Source organism: Panulirus ornatus, chromosome 15 (assembly GCF_036320965.1).
Source record: "Panulirus ornatus isolate Po-2019 chromosome 15, ASM3632096v1, whole genome shotgun sequence".
In the NCBI taxonomy this organism is placed as follows: domain Eukaryota; kingdom Metazoa; phylum Arthropoda; class Malacostraca; order Decapoda; family Palinuridae; genus Panulirus; species Panulirus ornatus.
The window spans coordinates 28,735,395-28,757,642 of record NC_092238.1 but is presented as its reverse complement, the minus strand read 5'-3'; the positions used below and the strand labels follow the sequence as shown (position 1 = coordinate 28,757,642).

General features: G+C 40.4%; 1 long non-coding RNA gene across 1 annotated transcript; it reads right to left on the bottom strand.

Annotated features, from left to right (window-relative positions):
* Window positions 1-101: 101 nt before the first annotated feature.
* LOC139753606 (uncharacterized) lies at window positions 102-13,495 on the bottom strand. Its single transcript, XR_011713735.1, has 3 exons — window positions 13,299-13,495; window positions 969-1,140; window positions 102-794 (listed from the first exon to the last, which is right to left on the bottom strand). It is a non-coding gene; the product is annotated as an uncharacterized lncRNA (long non-coding RNA).
* Between the last annotated feature and the right edge of the window lie 8,753 nt (window positions 13,496-22,248).

Sequence of the window (22,248 nt, the reverse complement as noted above, 5' to 3'; positions counted from 1 at the left end):
GTCTGCAAGAGTGGGATATTTTGCTTGATTCTATTCTGGGTCAATTTTTCAGTGTTTGGATAATGAAGGCAAATGATAAAGGGCAGTAAGAGAGGGGGAACTGGAGGAGTCAGTGTCACAAAAGCCTGCACTATGAAAATACAGTTCCACTCCTGGAAATTTGTAACATGTTACAATTTTCCAGTGCATTGTCACATCACATGATACAGGAAGGTTTCCAGAGGCAATTGCCTCATGATGTCATCACAGAACTGAATAACAGAATTTTCTTCCCAACAAGTCTCATATGCTTTGCACGTCTTGTCTTGTATCTCTAGTGCTTGACTTCCATTACTGATAATGTTAAGTCAGAAAATGCTAAGTCAAAATAGTATGCTACACATCAAACACAAAGTACATCTCTCTCTAAATTTGCTTGTAACTCGGTCCTTCCTTATCAGCATATCTTGCATTTAAAACCTGATCATTTTCCTATGCTTATCCTTTCCAACATAGGATAATTCAACACAGCATAAAATGAACGAGTTAACTAAAAAACAACCAGCTGGCATGCTTTATACAACTGTTTTTCTTTTCTCTTTCACTTGAGCAAAGAAATGTGAAGATGTAGCAGATTCTGGCTTAGAGGCTAAAAGAATAGAGAAAGACATCCATGTAGAGACTGCCACAGAGGTATCTGATAATGAAGATGTGAAAATGGTGGAAGCGCAGAGGATGCGGAAGATGGAAGAGTCGTAGGTGCTGTATCTGTTGCTCTTTTCTACATCTCAGGTCCGATGAGCGAGTACACTTCACTGAAATCATAAGTAAATTGTTCTGAGCAAACACAAGTTGATGAATCATATAATTACTAGAATAAGTATTTGAAATATATATTGATCACACTTCACCACTGTTTACAATACACACCACAACAGTTCAGAAATGAAATGAATCCAAAGAAATTATTTTTGAAAAAGGATACTCACACAAAATTAAAGTTTGTAGACTATGCTGTTGCCTGTAATTCACCTGCTGAAACAGAACTGACTGATAAGTGACTAAGCTTTGTTAGCACTCATGATGTTAATTCCTCTTTTTGTCAAGGCAGCAGAATAATCCTCAGGGAGGGTCAGCAGCACCACCACTCATTCCCTGGAACTGATGCGTAAACATTTTTTAATCTAGTGCTTTAGTGACATTTATTTTGCCAAGTCAATAAATTAAAAAAAAATACTTTTTATACAATCAGAACTATAATGGTAAGTTTGCAGACGTCAGGGGTTTGTTGAATTTATAGTTGTCAAAGATCTGTTTAACTCTATTCCTGGCATTAAACACTATCACTGATCATTAAACACTATCACTGAAAAATCAGCTCAGAATGCCCATTTCACTCATATCAGCTTACCCATAAATACGCATATTATTCATACTACTGCATTATTGGTTTTCATTAGAAAAATTAAAAAAACCTACATTTCAAATTCCATTCCAAGATCTAACCAGAATTTACAAATTTGACCTAAAATACCTTTGTTCCAAAGGTGTAAGATCAACCAAAACAACACACATTACATATATGAATGGAATCTAGACAATCAGAAGGAACAAATTATAAAAACCTTTAAAATCTGTTCAGGGCTCTTAAAGGGATTATTAACAAAATGCCCAGAACATCTGGTTTGAAAGTCTCAGTGAACCAAAATGACACACATCACATATATGAATGTTATGTGGACAAGCATGAGAAAAAAGCAAAAAGCATACCTTGAACACTCTGTTCTGGGCTCAAATAGAACTATTTACACCTCAGGTAGAAACAACCATTTTCAGAGATCTCAGCTCAGGAAAAATGACACAAATTACTTAAACGAGTATTATCTATGCAGACATAGGAAAATATATATAAATATAATTTGTTTATGGATGGGGTTGTTAGGGAGGTGAATGCAAGAGTTTTGGAAAGAGGGGCAAGTATGAAGTCTGTTGGGGATGAGAGAGCTTGGGAAGTGAGTCAGTTGTTGTTCGCTGATGATACAGCGCTGGTGGCTGATTCATGTGAGAAACTGCAAAGCTGGTGACTGAGTTTGGTAAAGTGTGTGAAAGAAGAAAGTTAAGAGTAAATGTGAATAAGAGCAAGGTTATTAGGTACAGTAGGGTTGAGGGTCAATTCAATTGGGAGGTGAGTTTGAATGGAGAAAAACTGGAGGAAGTGAAGTGTTTTAGATATCTGGGAGTGGATCTGGCAGCGGATGGAACCATGGAAGCGGAAGTGGATCATAGGGTGGGGGAGGGGGCGAAAATTCTGGGAGCCTTGAAGAATGTGTGGAAGTCGAGAACATTATCTCGGAAAGCAAAAATGGGTATGTTTGAAGGAATAGTGGTTCCAACAATGTTGTATGGTTGCGAGGCGTGGACTATAGATAGAGTTGTGCGCAGGAGGATGGATGTGCCGGAAATGAGATGTTTGAGGAAAATGTGTGGTGTGAGGTGGTTTGATCGAGTAAGTAACATAAGGGTAAGAGAGCTGTGTGGAAATAAAAAGAGCATGGTTGAGAGAGCAGAAGAGGGTGTTTTGAAATGGTTTGGTCACATGGAGAGAATGAGTGAGGAAAGATTGACCAAGAGGATATATGTGTCGGAGGTGGAGGGAACGAGGAGAAGAGGGAGACCAAATTGGAGGTGGAAAGATGGAGTGAAAAAGATTTTGTGTGATCGGGGCCTGAACATGCAGGAGGGTGAAAGGAGGGCAAAGAATAGAGTGAATTGGAGCGATGTGGTATACCGGGGTTGACGTGCGGTCAGTGGATTGAATCAAGGCATGTGTATGGGGGTGGGTTGGGCCATTTCTTTCGTCTGTTTCCTTGCGCTACCTCGCAAACGCGGGAGACAGCAACAAAGCAAAAAAAAAAAAAAAAATATATATACATATATATATATATATATATATATATATATATATATATATATATATATATATATATATATATATATATATTCACATTTACTCTTAACTTTCTTCTTTCACACACTTTACCAAACTCATTCACCAGCTTCTGCAGTTTCTCACATGAATCAGCCACCAGCGCTGTATCATCAGCGAATAACAACTGACTCACTTCCCAAGCTCTCTCATCCCCAACAGACTTCATCCTTGCCCCTTTTTCCAAAACTCTTGCATTCACCTCCCTAACAATCCCATCCATAAACAAATTAAACAACCATGGAGACATCACACACCCCTGTCGCAAACCTACATTCACTGAGAACCAATCACTTTCCTCTCTTCCTACACGTACACATGCCTTACATCCTCGATAAAAACTTTTCACTGCTTCTAACAACTTGCCTCCCACACCATATATTCTTAATACCTTCCACAGAGCATCTCTATCAACTCTATCATATGCCTTCTCCAGATCCATAAATGCTACATACAAATCCATTTGCTTTTCTAAGTATTTCTCACATACATTCTTCAAAGCAAACACCTGATCCACACATCCTCTACCACTTCTGAAACCACACTGCTCTTCCCCAATCTGATGCTCTGTACATGCCTTCACCCTCTCAATCAATACCCTCCCATACAATTTGCCAGGAATACTCAACAAACTTATACCTCTGTAATTTGAGCACTCACTCTTATCCCCTTTGCCTTTGTACAATGGCACTATGCACGCATTCCGCCAATCCTCAGGCACCTCACCATGAGTCATACATACATTAAATAACCTTACCAACCAGTCAACAATACAGTCACCCCCTTTTTTAATAAATTCCACTGCAATACCATCCAAACCTGCTGCCTTGCCGGCTTTCATCTTCCGCAAAGCTTTTACTACCTCTTCTCTGTTTACCAAATCATTTTCCCTAACCCTCGCACTTTGCACACCACCTCGACCAAAACACCCTATATCTGCCACTCTATCATCAAACACATTCAACAAACCTTCAAAATACTCACTCCATCTCCCTCTCACATCACCACTACTTGTTATCACCTCCCCATTTGCGCCCTTCACTGAAGTGAACATTTGCTCCCTTGTCTTACGCACTTTATTTACCTCCTTCCAGAACATCTTTTTATTCTCCCTAAAATTTAATGATACTCTCTCACCCCAACTCTCATTTGCCCTTTTTTTCACCTCTTGCACCTTTCTCTTGACCTCCTGTCTCTTTCTTTTATACGTCTCCCACTCAATTTCATTTTTTCCCTGCAAATATATATATATATATATATATATATATATATATATATATATATATATATATATATATATATATATATATATCTTTTTTTTTTTTTGCTTTGTCGCAATGTACTTAATTGCCATCTCTGTTTCTGGCCCTAATATGAACAACTGACAAAGTTGACTGCAACACTAGGTTCCAAAGGTCTCAGCTCAGCCAAAATGATAAAAATCAGTAATACAATTATGATCTAGGTATTGTATCATAAGAAAAGAACCCCAAAACCCTACCTTTGATTTAAAACTCCATTCTGGGCTCAAAATAGATTACCATCAAATTTGCTTAGACCACACAGTTCCAAAAGTCTCAGCTCAGCCATGATAGCACACATTACTTATATGAATCTGAACTAGGCAATCATAGACAAAAATCCCATAAAACCTATGTTCAAAACTCCACTCTGGGCTCTAAATAAAATCACTGACAAATCAGCCAGGAAGGTTTCTTCAAAGCCAAAATGACACACTTTACTTATATGAAGGTGAGCTAGGCAATTATAAAGGAAAAGCCATAATACCCTGCCATTAAAATTCCACTCTGGGCTCTACACAAAATTATTTACAATTCAGCCCATGAAACACTGTTTCAGGGGTCTCAGTTTTGCTAACATGTACACTTGTCATATAAATGTGATCTAGGCACTAGTAAGGCAAAAACAGTAAAAACTACTTTTAAAACTTCATTCCAGACAATAAATAGAATTATCTAAAAATCAGCCTGGAATACCTGGTTCTGACAGTCTGAATTCAGCTAAGATGACTCACATGACTTTTGTGAAGGTAATAAATACAATCAAAAGGAAGAAAAACAAAAAACCCACCATTAAAATTCTATTTTGGCCATTGAATAGAATTACAGAAAAACTGGCTTCTGAAGGCCTCAGCTCATCAAAGATGACATAACATTCTTACATGATTATGATATAAGCAACTATGAGAAAAATCCTACTTTAAAAACACCATCACACACTTTAAATAGAATTATTAAGAAATTGGCTTAGAACACTTAGTTCGAAGATCTCAGCTCATCCATGATAACACATTCTTTAAATGAATGTTAACTAAACAACCACTTCGAAGAAACACAAAATCTACTTTTAAGATTCCACTGCAGGATGTAAAATAATTATTAACAAACTGACCAGGAACATCTGATTCTGAAGGACTCAGACGAAATGATAAACCACACATGACTTATACAAAGATGATCTAAGCAAGCATAAGGAAAACACCATAAAAACCTACCTTTAAAGCTCCATTTGGACTCTAAGGAGAATTAATTGTTAAGTTGGCCTGAAACACCCAGTTCCAAATGTTTCAGTGATGTCAAAATTTTACTTATACACATGTGATTTTAAGAAACATTAGAAAAAATCTATCCCTGGGGATAGGGGAGAAAGAATACTTCCCATGCATTCCTCACGTGTCGTAGAAGGCGACTAAAGGGGACAGGAGCGGGGGGCTGGAAACCCTCCCCTCCTTGTATTTTAACTTTCTAAAAGGGGAAACAGAAGAAGGAGTCACGCAGGGAGTGCTCATCCTCCTCGAAGGCTCAGACTGGGGTGTCTAATTGTGTGTGGATGTAACCAAGATGAGAAAAAAGGAGAGATAGGTAGTATGTTTGAGGAAAGGAACCTGGATGTTTTGGCTCTGAGTGAAATGAAGCTCAAGGGTAAAGGGGAAGAGTGGTTTGGGAATGTCTTGGGGAGTAAAGTCAGGAGTTAGTGAGAGGACAAGAGCAAGGGAAGTAGTAGCACTACTCCTGAAACAGGAGTGTTGGGAGTATGTGATAGAGTGTAAGAAAGTAAACTCTAGAATGATATGGGTAAAACTGAAAGTGGATGGAGAGAGATGGGTGATTATTGGTGCATATGCACCTGGGCATGAGAAGAAAGATCATGAGAGGCAATTGTTTTGGGAGCAGCTGAGTGAGTGTGTTAGTAGTTTTGATGCACGGGACCAGGTTATAGTGATGGGTGATTTGAATGCAAAGGTGAGTAATGTTGCAGTTGAAGGAATAATTGGTGTACATGGGGTGTTCAGTGTTATAAATGGAAATGGTGAAGAGCTTGTAGATTTATGTGCTGAAAAGGGACTGGTGATTGGGAATACCTGGTTTAAAAAGAGAGATATACATAATTATACATATGTAAGTAGGAGAGATGGCCAGAGAGAGTTATTGGATTACGTGTTAATTGATAGGTGCGCAAAAGAGAGACTTTTGGATGTTAATGTGCTGAGAGGTGCAACTGGAGGGATGTCTGATCATTATCTTGTGGATGTGAAGGTGAAGATTTGTGGAGGTTTTCAGAAAAGAAGAGAGAATGTTGGGGTGAAGAGAGTGGTGAGAGTAAGTGAGCTTGGGAAGGAGACTTGTGTGAGGAAGTACCAGGAGAGACTGAGTACAGAATGGAAAAAGGTGAGAACAAAGGATGTAAGGGGAGTGGGGGAGGAATGTGAGGTATTTAGAGAAGCAGTGATGGCTTGCACAAAAGATGCTCGTGGCATGAGAAGAGTGGGAGGTGGGCAGATTAGAAAGGGTAGCGAGTGGTAGAATGAAGAAGTAAGATTATTATTGGAAGAGAAGAGACAGGCATTTGGATGATTTTTGCAGGGAAATAATGCAAATGAGTGGGAGATGTATAAAAGAAAGAGGCAAGAGGTCAAGAGAAAGGTGCAAGAGGTGAAAAAGAGGGCAAACGAGAGTTGGGGTGAGAAAATATCATTAAATTTTAGGGAGAATAGAAAGATGTTTTGGAAGGAGGTAAATATAGTGCGTAAGACAAGGGAACAAATGGGAACATCAGTGAAGGGGGGTAATGGGGAGGTAATAACAAGTAGTGGTGATGTGAGAAGGAGATGGAGTGAGTATCTTGAAAGTTTGTTGAATGTGTTTGATGATAGAGTGGCAGATATAGGGTGTTTTGGTCGAGGTGGTGTGCAAAGTGAGAGGGTTAGGAGAATGATTTGGTAAACAGAGAAGAGGTAATAAAAGCTTTGCGGAAGATGAGAACCGGCAAGGCAGCGGGTTTGGATGGTATTGCAGTGGAATTTATTAAAAAAGGGGGTGACTGTATTGTTGACTGGTTGGTAAGGTTATTTAATGTAAGTATGACTCATGGTGAGGCACCTGAGGATTGGAGGAATGCTTGCATAGTGCCAATGTACAAAGGCAATGGGGATAAAAGTGAGTGCTCAAATTACAGAGGTATAAGTTTGTTGAGTATTCCTGGGAAATTATATGGGAGGGTATTGATTGAGAGGGTGAAGGCATGTACAGAGCATCAGACTGGGGAAGAGCAGTGTGGTTTCAGAAGTGGTAAAGGATGTGTGGATCAGGTGTTTGCTTTGAAGAATGTATGTGAGAAATACTTGGAAAAGCAAATGGATTTCCATGTAGCATTTATGGATCTGGAGAAGGCATATGACAGAGTTGATAGAGATGCTCTGTGGAAGGTATTAAGAATATATGGTGTGGGGGGCAAGTTGTTAGAAGCAGTGAAAAGTTTTTATCGAGGATGTAAGGCATGTGTACGTGTAGGAAGAGAGGAAAGTGATTGGTTCTCAGTGAATGTTGGTTTGTGGCAGGGGTGTGTGATGTCTCCATGGTTGTTTAATTTGTTTATGGATGGGGTTGTTAGGGAGGTGAATGCAAGAGTTTTGGAAAGAGGGGCAATTATGCAGTCTGTTGTGGATGAGAGAGCTTGGGAAGTGAGCCAGTTGTTGTTCGCTGATGATGCAGTGCTGGTGGCTGATTCGTGTGAGAAACTGCAGAAGCTGGTGACTGAGTTTAGTAAAGTGTGTGAAAGAAGAAAGCTGAGAGTAAATGTGAATAAGAGCAAGGTTATTAGGTACAGTAGGGTTGAGGGACAAGTCAATTGGGAGGTAAGTTTAAATGGAGAAAAACTGGAGGAATTGAAGTGTTTCAGATATCTGGGAGTGGATTTGGCAGCGGATGGAACCATGGAAGCGGAAGTGAATCATAGGGTGTGGGAGGGGGCGAAAGTTCTGGGAGCGTTGAAGAATGTGTGGAAGTCGAGAACATTATCTCGGTAAGCAAAAATGGGTATGTTTGAAGGAATAGTGGTTCCAACAACGTTATATAGTTGCGAGGTGTGGGCTATGGATAGAGTTGTGCGCAGGAGGGTGGATGTGCTGGAAATGAGATGTTTGAGGACAATAAGTGGTGTGAGGTGGTTTGATCGAGTAAGTAATAATAGGGTAAGAGAGATGTGTGGTAATATAAAGAGTGTGGATGAGAGAGCAGAAGAGGGTGTTTTGAAATGGTTTGGTCACATGGAAGGAATGAGTGAGAAAAGATTGACCAAGAGGATATATGTGTCAGGGGTGGAGGGAACGAGGAGAAGTGGGAGACCAAATTGGAGGTGGAAAGATGGAGTGAAAAAGACTTTGAGTGATCGGGGCATGAACATGCAGGAGAGTGAAAGGTGTGCAAGGAATAGAGTGAACTGGAACGATGTGGTATACCAGGGTTGACGTGCTGTCAATGGATTGAACCACGGCATATGAAGCGTCTGGGGTAAACCATGGAAAGTTGTGTGGGGCCTGGATGTGGAAAGGGTGCTGTGGTTTCAGTGCATTATACATGACAGCTAGAGACTGAGTGTGAACGAATGTGGCCTTTGTTGTCTTTTCCTAGCGCTACCTCACGCACATGCGGGGGGAGGGGGCTGTTATTTCATGTGTGGCGGGGTGGCGATGGGCATGAATAAAGGCAAACAGTATTGAATTATGTACTTGTGTATATAGTATATGTCTGTGTGTGTATATATGTGTATACGATGAGATGTATAGGTATGTATATTTGCATGTGTGGACGTAGGTGGGTTGGGCCATTCTTTCGTCTGTTTCCTTGCGCTACCTCGCTAATGCGGGAGACAGCGACAAAGCAAAATAAATAATAAAATAAATATAAAAGAAAAAATCCAAATCCTACCTTTAAAACTCTTATTCTGAGCACTACATAAAATTACTTAGAAATCAGCCCATTAAACACTGTTTTGAGGGTCTCAACTCAGCCAAATTGACAAACATTACATATACAAATGTTATCTAGGGAATACCATACAGAAAATGCCAAAAACCTAACTTTGAAATTCCATTCTTGACTCTAAATACAATCATATATGAATCAGCTAAGAACAATCCTTACAAGCATAAGGTTTTATCAATTAGGGAAAACCAAAATGTACCTTTAAAACTCCATTCTGGGCTTTAAGCAGAACTATTTCCAAACTGACATGGGAAACACTGTTCTGAGTGTCTCAGTTCAGCCAAAATGACATACATTTCTAATATGAAAGTGATCTAGGCCATCACAAGGCAAAAACTGTAGAAATGTACCTTTAAAACTCTGTTCCAGCATCTAAGCAAAATCATTTACATCCTAAAGGTCAAATTTTTCCATAATAACATGCATATTTCCATGAATGTGATCAAGGCAATTACAAAGAAAAGAAACAAATAAACCTACATTTAAAACTCCTTTTCAAGCTCTAGAACAGAATAACTGACAAACTAGCCAGTAACATCCAGTTCCAAAGGTCTCAGATCACCCTAAACGACTTATGACCCTGATCTATGTAATCTTGAAGGAAAAAGGGTTAGGAACCTAACTTTAAAGCTGTATTTTGGGTTCTAAATAGGATTACTGATAAACTGGACCAAAATGCCAGGTTCCAAAATTATCAGCTTGGTCAAAGCAATCAACATTACGTATGTACATCAATCATAAGGAAAAATGCCAAAACCCACCTTTAAAACACTTCGCGTATCTAAACAGAATTATTTACAAACTGGCCTAGGAAACACTGTTTCTAGGGTCTTAGTTCAGCCAAAATGACACACATTACTAATAAGATATAATCTTGACAATTGTAACACAAAAACTATAAAAACCTGCCTTTGAAACTCCATCCCAAGTTCAAAGTAAAATAATTAACAAGTTAAACTGGAACAAACCATTCCAAAGGTCTCAGCTCTGCCATAATGACATACATTACTTATATGAATGAGGGTTATGGGATCATAAGAAAAACAAAAACCTATCTTTCAAATTCCGGTTCAGGCTCTAAATAGAATAATTTGTATATTGATATGGAAAACCCATTTTTAAAGGTCTCTGATCAATAAAATGATGCACATTGCAATAACTGTACTAATGTAATCTATGCAATCAGGGCAACCTTTAAATTTCTGACCAGGCCTAAATGAAATTACTAACAAATTATCCAAGAACATGATTCAAAAGGCCTTAATTCAGCCAAAATGACACACCATACTTATGCAAATGTTATCTAAGCAATCATAAGGGAAAAGAAAAACTACATTCTGGGGTCTAAATACAATTACTGACAAATCAGCTTGGAACTTCCATTTTCAAAGATCTTAGTCAAGCCAAAGTTTACACATTACTTATACAAATGAGATGCAGGTAATCATAAGAAAATTGAACAAAAGCCTACTTTCAAAACCCTGTTCTGGTTTCTGAATTGAATTACTGACAAATTGGCTCAGAATACACAATTCTAAAGGTCTCAGATCACCATAATGACTATCTATCTATCTATTTATCTATCTATATCTCTGATGCCTGTTCCCTCCAGGAACTCCCTCAAGGGGGTGGCCATAGCACTATAGTCTCCATAAATAGAGAATTCCAGTGATGCTTCTTAGCCTTAATGCCTCATCCTTAAAAGGCCACTGGCAGGGGGAAACTCTAGTGTTTGCAAAGATTCCTACTTAATGTCCCTACTGACTAATCCTACCTAATACTCCTGCTTACTGTTAATACCTATCAATTTCACCTAATGTTTCTATCTTATGCTCCTGCCTAAATGTTCCTACCCATAAATTCTTTCTATTGCTCCAATCATTTTGCTAAAATGCTGGGCTAGCATATAGTGCTTCACCACCAGGAAAACCTAGAGTTGAGAAGAAGCTGTGTGTCTTTTCATGTGTTATGTGTGACAAGGAGAGATTGTATATTAGCAAACAGAATGCCAGTAGTCCACATGCAGAGGAAGCACAAAGAAAAGAAAGCTACCTGGGCCAGAGGAATGAAACTTGACAACCACTAAATTGCTGGCTCACTACACAGCCATCACTAACCCTCCCATTGCCCAGGTGGGTAGTGACACACATTACACAAATATGATCAATGCACTCATAAGAAAAAACCTGTAAAACCTACATTTAATACTCCATTCCAGGATCAAAATGGAATTAATGACAAATTTGCCTGGAAAACCTAATTCTGACAGTCTTACTTCAACCAAAATGACACACATTACTTATGAAGTGGTGGTCTATGAGGTCAACAGGAAAAAGAATTGAAAAAATTCCTACCTTCAAATTTCCTGTTTGGGCTCTAATTAGAATCATTGATAAATTGGCCTAAAACATTTAGTTCTAAAGACTACAGTGCAGCCAAATGACATATTACTTATGCACATACAATTTTATCAATCGTAAAGAAGAAAGAAACCTAACTTTGAAATAAAATTCTATGCTCTCAAACAATTATTTACATGGTAGCATGGAAAACACTGTTTTGAGGGTTGTAGTTCTGCCAAAACGACACATTACTCATATGAATATTATTTCAGGAATCATAAGGGAAAAATCAACCATATCCCTACCTTTAAAACTCCATTCTGTGCTTTAAATTGGAGTAATGACACATTTTCATTTAGCTGAGGCCTGTTGTCCAATTCCAAAGGTCTTAGCTCAATGAAAATGACACATTACTTATAAGATGTCTTTCAGGCAATCACACACAGAGAAAAATCAAAAACATACCTTTTAAAAGTCTGTTCCGGGTTCTAAAATAACATTGCTGACAAAATCAGTGGTAAACGATCCACGAAAACCTTGTTCTACAGGTCTCAGGACAACCAAAATGACTAATATTTCTAAAATAAAATGATCTAGGCACTAAAGTAATATGATCTAGGTAATGATAAGGGAAAATTCCCAAAAACCTATCTACAGAGACAACCCGTAAACCAATCTAAAAAACTCTGTTCTAGGTTTCAAGCATCATTATTAGCAAACTGGTCCAGAACACCTAATTCTGTAGGTCTTAGTTCAGTCAAAATGACTCATATGACTTACGTGAATGTAATCTAGATAATCACACGGGAAATGTGAGACATTCTACTTGAGCTGAGACCCTGGGAATTGGGTGTTTGGGTTGATCTGTTCACAATGTCACTTGGAATCCAGAATGGAGTTTTATAGGTAATTTTCTGGAGTTTTACCTCATTATTCCTAGTCACATTTGGTTTAGTAACGTTTTGTCATTTTGGCCGTCCTGAGACCTTAAGAACATGGTGCTTTGAGGCCTTTTACTACCAATTTTGTTAATAATGCAACTTAGAACTCAGAATTTTAAAGGTAGATTTTTTTTTTTGTTATTCATTTTGGTGAGCTGAGACCTTCAGGACTGCGTGTTACGTGTTAATTTGCTATCAGTGCTATTTAGAGGTTGACATGGAGATTTTATGGAATTCTTTTTCCTTCCAATTTGCCCAACCCTATCAAAGGGGTGGACATAGCAAAAGAGCCTCCACTTATCCCTATCCTTACATGCCTCCCTTACATACACCACTCCACGCATTCTTCCCTCATTTCTCTCCCTTTAGTACTCTATTTCGCCATATCCATGGTGGTCTTTGTTACAGATAGTCTTCCTTCTTTCATACCAACCACTTTAGTCGCACTATAATACACTCTTCTTGTCAACTCCCCACCATGCATTTTTCCCACATGCCCAAACCACCTCAGAGTATTACGTTTCACCCAATTCACCACTTCATTCCCTATGCATTCCCTGGCAAAACCAATATCTTATACACCCTGTCGTTACTTTCTTCATTCAATCTACTCATACCACATGCTCCTCTCAAATAACTAATTTTCCCAGCCTGGATTCTTGACCTGTGACTCAATCCATGTCAACGTTTCGGCTGCATAGGTTAAGGGTCGGGAGAAATATAGCTTCCCTTAATCCTTTCTTTCCTTCCAAAGTTCCATACTTACACTTCTACCCTTCATTATTCCATTAGGGAACCAAATGGCTCTTCTATACTGCTCCCTCTCTGATTTTTCCTTTCATATCAACAAACTTAGGGTCCCATACACGTCCAGTTGTCCCGTCAAACTTGTTGACAAAATGGTTTGTTCAAATCTGAGTTTGCAACACATGGTTCAAATAGGTTTGAACGAATCACTCGGTTCACTTCTGTCGTCGTTGAAGAAAGATCTCCGTGATGTCGTGTTTTTATTTCGTGGTAAAGCCTTTGCACTTTGTGTAGAATCCTTGTACCCTTACTCTCACAAGGAACTGATGCACGACCGTAAAATATTCAAGTACAAAACGATCACGAACGCGACGAGGGCGTTGCAGAGAAAAATCTTCTCTATCATGGCTTCTCGATTTCGAATATTCAATGCTGCTGTCGTAGGAGAATGCAGAATGCTGCGTCCTTCATAATTCACTGATAAAATGTGGAGATCCGATATGTTTCAGCTGATATATCATCATATGAATAATAGAGAAGCTCTAAAAGAAAGTCAATCTATTAATATAGAGGTCATTGCAGAAGATCTGGGGAAAAAGCCAAGCAGAATAGAGAAATATATATGGGATATTTCGACACTAATGGTGCAATACATTTCATTCTACCTGCTGTACACAGTGACTTTATTTTCTTGATCACACAATCAGGTGTAGCTGCTGTATCCCTTTCCTTAAGTTTCTCAACATCATATACAGCTCTCTTATATCTGCCACAGTACTCTGCACTTTTTAACTTTCCATACGCATGGATACAGTCTACATATTTCAATGGAATCTGTCCAAAACTGCCTGTCATCTGCAGAGTAGGCCACATACCTTCAAACTGGCATGAACTGAGCTGTTAGATCAAGCCTGGAAACAGACGATGTTTGATTCTGTCAAGCCAGTGCTCATGCCATTTGACCAAGCCAAATGAGCCCCAAACACGGTCGAATGATTAGTCAAACACTTCTTTTGACAAACTGTCTGACGCGCCAAATGAGTTTATACATGGGGGGCCTTTACCCAAGATAGATCCTAAATACTTACATTCTGTTACCTCTTCCAGTGTTTCTCCCCCAGATCTATAACACAGTTTAGTACACTTTCTTATCTCACCCTATAGGGCTTTGCAAAATCTATGCATTCACTCAGTTTCCTTTTCAAACACCATTATTTTACTTTTACTCGCATTTACCTTAAATCGCTTTTACTGACACATATCATAGAACACCATTACAACCTTCTGCAACTCTACTCTCATCAAACAACACAGCATTATCCTCACCCAACCTCTGTATTCCAACCTAAGGACAAGTCAACTTCAGCATGTTCAAAGATTTCTACCTTTAACAACAATATGTCTGTCTAACAATAATACAATAGAGGAAATAACCTACAAAAATCATTTGTATTGGTGTCAAATTACGCATCAAATATGATTTACACTAACGTCAAATTATGCATTAGATGAAAAATGCTTCTCACGCAACTGTCTACAATATTCGATGGTCTACCTTCAAATCTTGTTCCTAGTAACGTTTTCTTATGATGGACAGAGACTGTTATTGTCTGGGTAACTTTACTAAAATGGTTATGTAGCATCTTATGCACTTGTTGAGTTTATTTCCAAATGATAATATCTAAGCATTATATTATATCATAACAGGCGTGAATGTATTTCGATCTCATTTGTGTATATTCATGGGGTGTGAAACATATTTAGACTAACATATCAATCAGGTGCCCATTTCTTTATGTGAAAAAAATCTGTAATCAATTGGCTTCATTCCAAATCACATACTATCGTCATACCAGGTAAAAAATTTACCCAGTTTCTAGAAAATAACACAGCATTCCTAAAAGGACCAATGAGATTAGTATCATCAGCTTATTTTTACAGTTGTCCCTCTTCCTTTACAATTGCAATAATGGCCATATGCACAGTAGGAGTGTAATGTGGTCTTAGATGATGGATGTGGCTTGATGATGATGGCTTTAATAACCTTGGAAATCGATAAGTCTAAAGCCCAAACAAGTAACCGTTGGATTCATCGATAAACAAAAGAGGTGACGTGCTAGGTGCTTATGTATATCAATCTGTTGTTACAAAAGCATTCTCTTCAAAATGTGGGTTATGGTTCTATAATATAAAATAAAATCATGAATACTTTACTTAAACGTAATATACCTTTAAGGGGAAATATCGCAACAGTAAATCAGGTAAAAAAAAAAATTTTGAACACCTTCTTTAGGTATGATTCCTATACCATTCACTGTGTGTGTGTGTGTGTGTGTGTGTGTGTGTGTGTGTGTGTGTGTGTGTTTACGTAAATATTCGCCAAGATCTAGCTACTCACGGGGTTCTTAGCAATGACATCCTGCACCCGGGTAGGTCATTAACGCCTTGGGATGGGTGTATGTGTTCGACAACTGGATTCGAACCTCTACCTTCTGTGCGGGAGCTGGGTACGGAACAACGAGGCTTACAAAACCATACTTTATGGACTATATAGCCTAGCCATTATAGTCCTCGGCTCTCGCACAAGTGGTAAAGATTCGAATCCTGCTGTCGTAGGGCACTGTGTGATTATGGATGAATATTTCTTTTCATGCTTGATCGCCGTATCCCGCGTTAGGGAGGTAGCGCTAAGAACAGACGAAGAATGGCCGCATCCACTCACATCCATTCTCTAGCTGTCATGTGTAATGCACCGAAAGCACTGCTCCCTATCTACAACCAAGTCTTTTCATGGTTTACCCCGGGCGTTTCATATGCCCTGGTTCAGTTCAATGACAGCACGTAGACCCCGGTATACCATATCGTTCCAAGTCAATGTATCCTTTGCACGCCTTTCACCCTCCTGCATGTTCAGGCTCCGATCGCTCGATATCTTTTTCACCCCAGCCTTCCATCTCCAATTGGTTTCCCCGTTCTCCCTGTTCCCTCCACTTCTGACACATATTTCCTCTTTGTCAACCTTTCGTCACTTATCCTCTCCATTTGTCCAAACCATTTCATCACACCATCTCTGCTGTCTCAACCACACTCTTTTTATTTCTACACTTCTGTCTTGCCCTTTCATTACTATATCACACTACTTATTGTCCCCAGACATTTCATTTCCAACAAAGCCACCCTCCTCTGCACAGCTTCATCTAAAACCAACGCCTCGCATCCATTTAATATATATATATATATGGTGTGGTGGTGGTAGTAGTAGTAGCAGTAGTAGTAGTAGTAGTCGTGACCACCTGTTAAGGAGCTGGGCTGTGGCGCGGATGGCGAAGATGAAGCCTACTGGTTCCCTCCCCCCCTCCTCCCTCACGTTGATGGGGTGGATTATCCTCTGCCTTTGACAAAGTAATTGCGTTATCCTTCCAAGGATGAGAACCATCTACCTGTGCTATAGAAATCCCTCCCTCCCGCCCTGTGACTATAGCATGCCCCAGCGAGGTAGAAGGAACTGATGGGCTCTTTACCATCGTAGTCTTGGCTACGTGCCAAACGTTTACGCGCATCGTAAAAAGAAATTGACATCTACTTCGTCGTCGATTTGCTCTCGATTAAAAACTGGATGAGTGAAAGAGGAGTTTCAGCAGAGGGAGATGGATCAAAACCTTCTTACTTATGCATTATAAATGATCAAATACGTACGTAATTATCTGAGACGTGTTGCTGCAACAGCGTGTATAGTACGGAACATTCGCTTCAGCAGTGCTAGGAGGGTCAACGCGCTCTCGAAAGCTAAGGAACACACGTCCTCCTGTAGTGTCTTATAAGGGCTGTACTTAATATTTCAACACCATCACGTTTTAATAATTTCGTGAGTGATTTTTTTTCTTTCTTTCAGCTACAGTGAGAAGTTTAGGGATCATCCAGACAAGTAAATACGGTCACGAGGGAAATATTAGGGTTATGGGCGTCCCCTGCCTATAGTAATTTCCCGTAGACTGACTCAGTCACGGGCCTCCCTGACGTCCTGGATCTTCTTCGGTCCAGGGGTCCGATTGCCCGAGTGCTTAGTCCGCCCCTTGAAGAGGTCTTTCAATTAAGGAAGAGGAGGGAAAGCTAGTGAAGTGGACTTTGCCTGTCATGAAAGGACGTTCCAGCTCTTCCTGCGGTGGAATTATGTCCCAGGGTTCCAAGTCAGGCAAAATATAGTGTCTGGAAGGAACGTCTGTTGGGTGGACGTAACTTAAAGAGATTTGAGAGTAGGTCAAAGATTTCGCGAAAGAATATTACCTTTGACAAGGTGGGGGTAAGGATTGGATTATGATTTGGATCTGGTAATGGTGATACTAGTGTCTAAACTTTGAGTCAAAGAGAAGATCTCTGAGCAGGTTCTCAGCCCAGAAGCTTAGGAAGGAGAAGTGGGAAGATTAGATGGTAAGGAGAATGTCAAAAATTAAGGTGGGTGTTAGAAGTAGAGTGTTAGATGGTAAGGAGAGTGTCAGAGGCTAAGGACTAGTGTTAGAAGATAAGTGGAGTGTTAAATGGTAAGTAAAGTGTTAGAAGCTAAGGAGAGTGGTAAAAGATAAGCAGAGTGTTAGACGATGGTAGGGTATTAAGAAGGTATTAAGAAAGTGTTAGGATGTAAGTAGACTGTCATACGTTGAGTAGAGTATTAGAAAGCAAGGTGAGTGTTAAGTCAGGAAAGTGGTAAGTGGAGTGTTAGAAGATAAGTAGAGTGTTAGATGGTAAGGAGTGTTAGAAGGTCAGTTGTGTTAATTGCTATGTAGCGTTAGACGATCAGTAGAGTCTTGGAAGCTAAGTATTGTGTTTGCACCGCAGGAAAGCGATAGATGAGTAGATAGGTGTGTTGCTGGCCCGTCACCCTTCGACATAACCCCATTCTAGCTATGGACCACCACACTCACCACACTAACCACCACCATCACCTGAGTCCTTGAGGTACCATCAGTGTGAGGTCTTTCTCCCGTTCACTGAAGAGACATGAACTGATCGCCATACGAGTGTAAACAATTCATTTCTCTTTCGTCTAAACTCGATATTCATAACTTTTCCAAAAGTTTCCGAAAAAGCGCTTAAGATAATCATCATCAATGAAATGACAAGTTTTCCAGATACCAGCAATCCATAGGGCGTTTGGGCTTGTGTATATTTCATAATTAAACACAATGTTATCATTTCATAAGACGCACTTTGATGACTACCGAACAAGAGAAGCCTTTCGTCTCGTCTCTTGTAGCACAGCTTCCTCTTTCTACCCCTACTCGAAGTACTTGGAGAAGAGTAGATACGAACTAAGGATTCTACGACCCCTCTACAGCCTGGAGGAGAATAGACATGTATGGCTGAATATATAAATGGAAAGACAATCGAATATTACCATGTAGTAGGAAGGGACGATGCTTTCATGCCGTGGAGCGGATGAGAGAGTCGGGGAGAGAAGGGCGAAGAAGGAAGGCCAAGTCCGTGGTCAACGCACTGAAGGCATCCAGTTGCTTTCTGAAGGCGGGAAATCGTCGATGAAGCGCAGGAAGAGAGTGCTATATGGCTGGACGGAAACCAGCCCCCCCGAGGTACAATGCTGTTGGTAAGGGGAAAAAGAGGCATTAAGTCACTTTCGTAAAATCGTTGTACAGTACATTTGAAATAAGGTCCATTATTCTAGTTTGTTGGCTATACTTCAAGAGAGAATAGGTGTCATTCAATTATGAACGTGAATAGAATTTAGATGAGTCTGAACCTGGTCACGGACAAATTCAAAATCAAAATCTAATAAAACTGATCAAAATTTTCCTCGGAACATCAGTAATCTTGATTAGAATATCTGGTTGTTTGATGAAACTGAACCACACATTAGTCTTGTAGTGGGAGGAATGACATACTGGTTGCACGTTTTCTATTAAGGACCTTTTTTCACACTCGTATTCGATCAAAATAAAGAAATGTCACCAGAAACTGGTTCGTGGATGCGTGTGGCAAGGTACTTTTCCCCCTCTATGTTTTTATGTTGACCCATTTTGTATTTTCAGTCAATCACTTTGTAAATTGTCCCAGTCAATCACTTCCTGCTACCTCTACTATTACTAACTACAGTTAAGTACAACTCTACTAACATTGCTACTACTACTACTACTACTACTATTTCTACTACTACTACTACTACGACTACTACTACTACTAACAATAATAATAATAATAATAATAATAATAATAATAATAATAATAATAATAATGATAATGATAATAATAATAATAATAATAATAATGATAGTAATAGTAATAATGATAATGATAATGATAATGTAACAGAAATCTAACCAACAGGCCATACCTCTGAGGTCATACCCATTTCCCTCTGGCTCAATTCAAGCCAGGGATGGTTGGCACCTGGGGATACATCATCACCTGACGAAGACATAACACCAGGAGGTGGCAGCAGTGGGACGAAGTCACACCAGGCGGAGGTCACCATCAACCATTACCCACAGAGCCATTTCCCCAGGCGAAGGTCACCATCAACCATTACCCACAGAGCCATTTCCCCAGGCGAAGGTCGCCATCAACCATTACCCACAGAGCCATTTCCCCTTCGCGTTACCGTGTCCTCTGAACATCAACACACACAATGTACAGGTCAATATTGTCGCCTTCACATTGCCAAGGCTCAGGGGTAAGCTAGGGCATGCAAGACTATTGTTTGATGGCTGGTGGGGCGATGGGGGAGGGAGGAACGCCAGAGAGTATGTTTGGAGTCCATGTGAATGGAGAGGTGGAAGGTGATTTCGATGATTTCCAGTGGGAAGTTCTCTCAATACTTGGCCACAATCGCGATAATGTGACGACCAATTTCCTGTTAAGTTGTTTCCCCGCTTCATATTCTACACACAGTAATGACCGATCGTAAAAGCTGAGTGGGTCATTGATGATTTCTTAAGAGGCTTCAGTAATGGCGGAGGAAGCTCGAGCGGAAATGAGGGTTAGTGTGTATGTGTCTGTGTGTATGTGTGTGTGTGTGTGTGTGTGTGTGTGTGTGTGATTACCACAGCGTTTGTGTGTTACGGGGAGAGAGAGTTTTAAACTCCTGTTGCCCCCGTCTCTTACCCTTACGTATATGTATCATGTTTTTACCTCTATGTATGTAGGTACATAATACACACACACACACACACACACACACACATATCCCCCCCCAGCTGACCCCTGGATGGTGACTCATAGTGTGTGTGTGTGTGTGTGTGTGTGTGTGTGTTTAAGCTCCAGAGGAGGAAGTAACATCACAAAAACAACGTCATAAAATCCTAGAGCCATATTAAAAGCTGCCTCCAGTCTCACCGCTGTCTTCAAGCACTTGCACAACGGCACTGCAGAATTCACCGCAATATTGCAGATTGTTTCATATTCCACGCACAGCGAAACGGTTTCCTGAAGTATGCAATACCTCACAATGAGAGAGAGAGAGAGAGAGAGAGAGAGAGAGAGAGAGAGAGAGAGAGAGAGAGAGAGAGAGAGAGAGAGAGAGAGAGAGAGAGAGAGAGAGAGAGAGAGAAGACTGTCTGTTTGATGGATCTGTCCAACATCGAACTTTTACAATTGATTTCTCGTATGTCAACAGATGCTGCTATTCGTCGTTCTCCTCATCTTCGTTTTCCTCATCTTGAACCCGGAGGTTTGTTTCTGCCGACGTGTCACGGGCGAATCAGTCGTTTTTCGGTGAGCTTCGGGCTCACTGAATCGTATGTGTCTACTTACGTGCCTGAGACTTTCATCACATCGGAGTATACGAGTGTTACCGGGCTCCGTCTGCAAGTGGTCTAATCATCTTTCATGATCCTCTGTGCAGTGCATGATGGGGGTTTGCATGATGCAGTGCAGCCTCGAAGTTGCAGGAGGAGGGAGCCCGCCCCGCGCCCCCCTAAGAAAAAGAGGGGGTCCTGGGAGTTGCATGATGGTCACATACGCAGCTGTGAAACGCCTCTGAAATTCTAGCGATGCTGGCGTGATAGGAAACACGTATAGAGAGGTAAGTAACCACACGCTCACTCTCCACAACCATGTACACTGTCCACTCTCATGGTTCCTGCCACACACACACACACACACAAGCTCTTGCTACCACCACCACCATCACCACCATCACATCCCCAGCCGTCCCCTTGAAGTCCCTCCTACACTCCAACCCCTTGCTACCACCACTTCGTCCCAACACACACACACACACACACACACATACACACCGCCCACACACACACACACACACACCGCCCACACACACACACCGCCCACACACACACACGCACACACACACACCGCCCACACTCTCTCTCTCTCTCTCTCTCTCTCTCTCTCTCTCTCTCTCTGAACCAATATTAGTACTTGATAAATCGTAAAAGGCCGAACCAGGTTTTACTACGGACCGTCCTTGAAAAAAAAGGAAAAAAAAAACCTACCCTTAAACCAAGAAAAAAAATAATTACTTTTCGTCCTGTGGTTTAAACGGTCTCAATAGTTTTCCTTGGCTGTTTAATAGGAAAAAAAATTATAATGAAAACAGCTACAGTAGATGAAAGATGATTCCCCAACCCTTGAACCTGAAGGAGACGCTGACGGTGAAGTAACAGTGACGAGTGTTTCCTAAATACGCAACACAACTCTTGTGTCAAGAAAAATGCCACACAGAGACGGCGTTGTGTTGGCTCTCGCAAGCTGTTCCCTTCCCTCCTGACCTGCTGGGCCTTCATAAGAGGCCACGGTGTCCAGATGGTCCCCCCCATATACCTTACAAGCGAGACGGGAGTATGGCATTCTGGGTGAGAGGTTATCTTCCATAAAAGTGACCCCGGGTGATAGTGGCTTATCAAACCAGTCCACTCGGAGGGAGGGCTCAAATCTCGTCTTCTTGTTTACGGCGTTTTTTTTTTTCTTTTTAAATGAGTTCAAATTAGATACCGAGTTCCTCT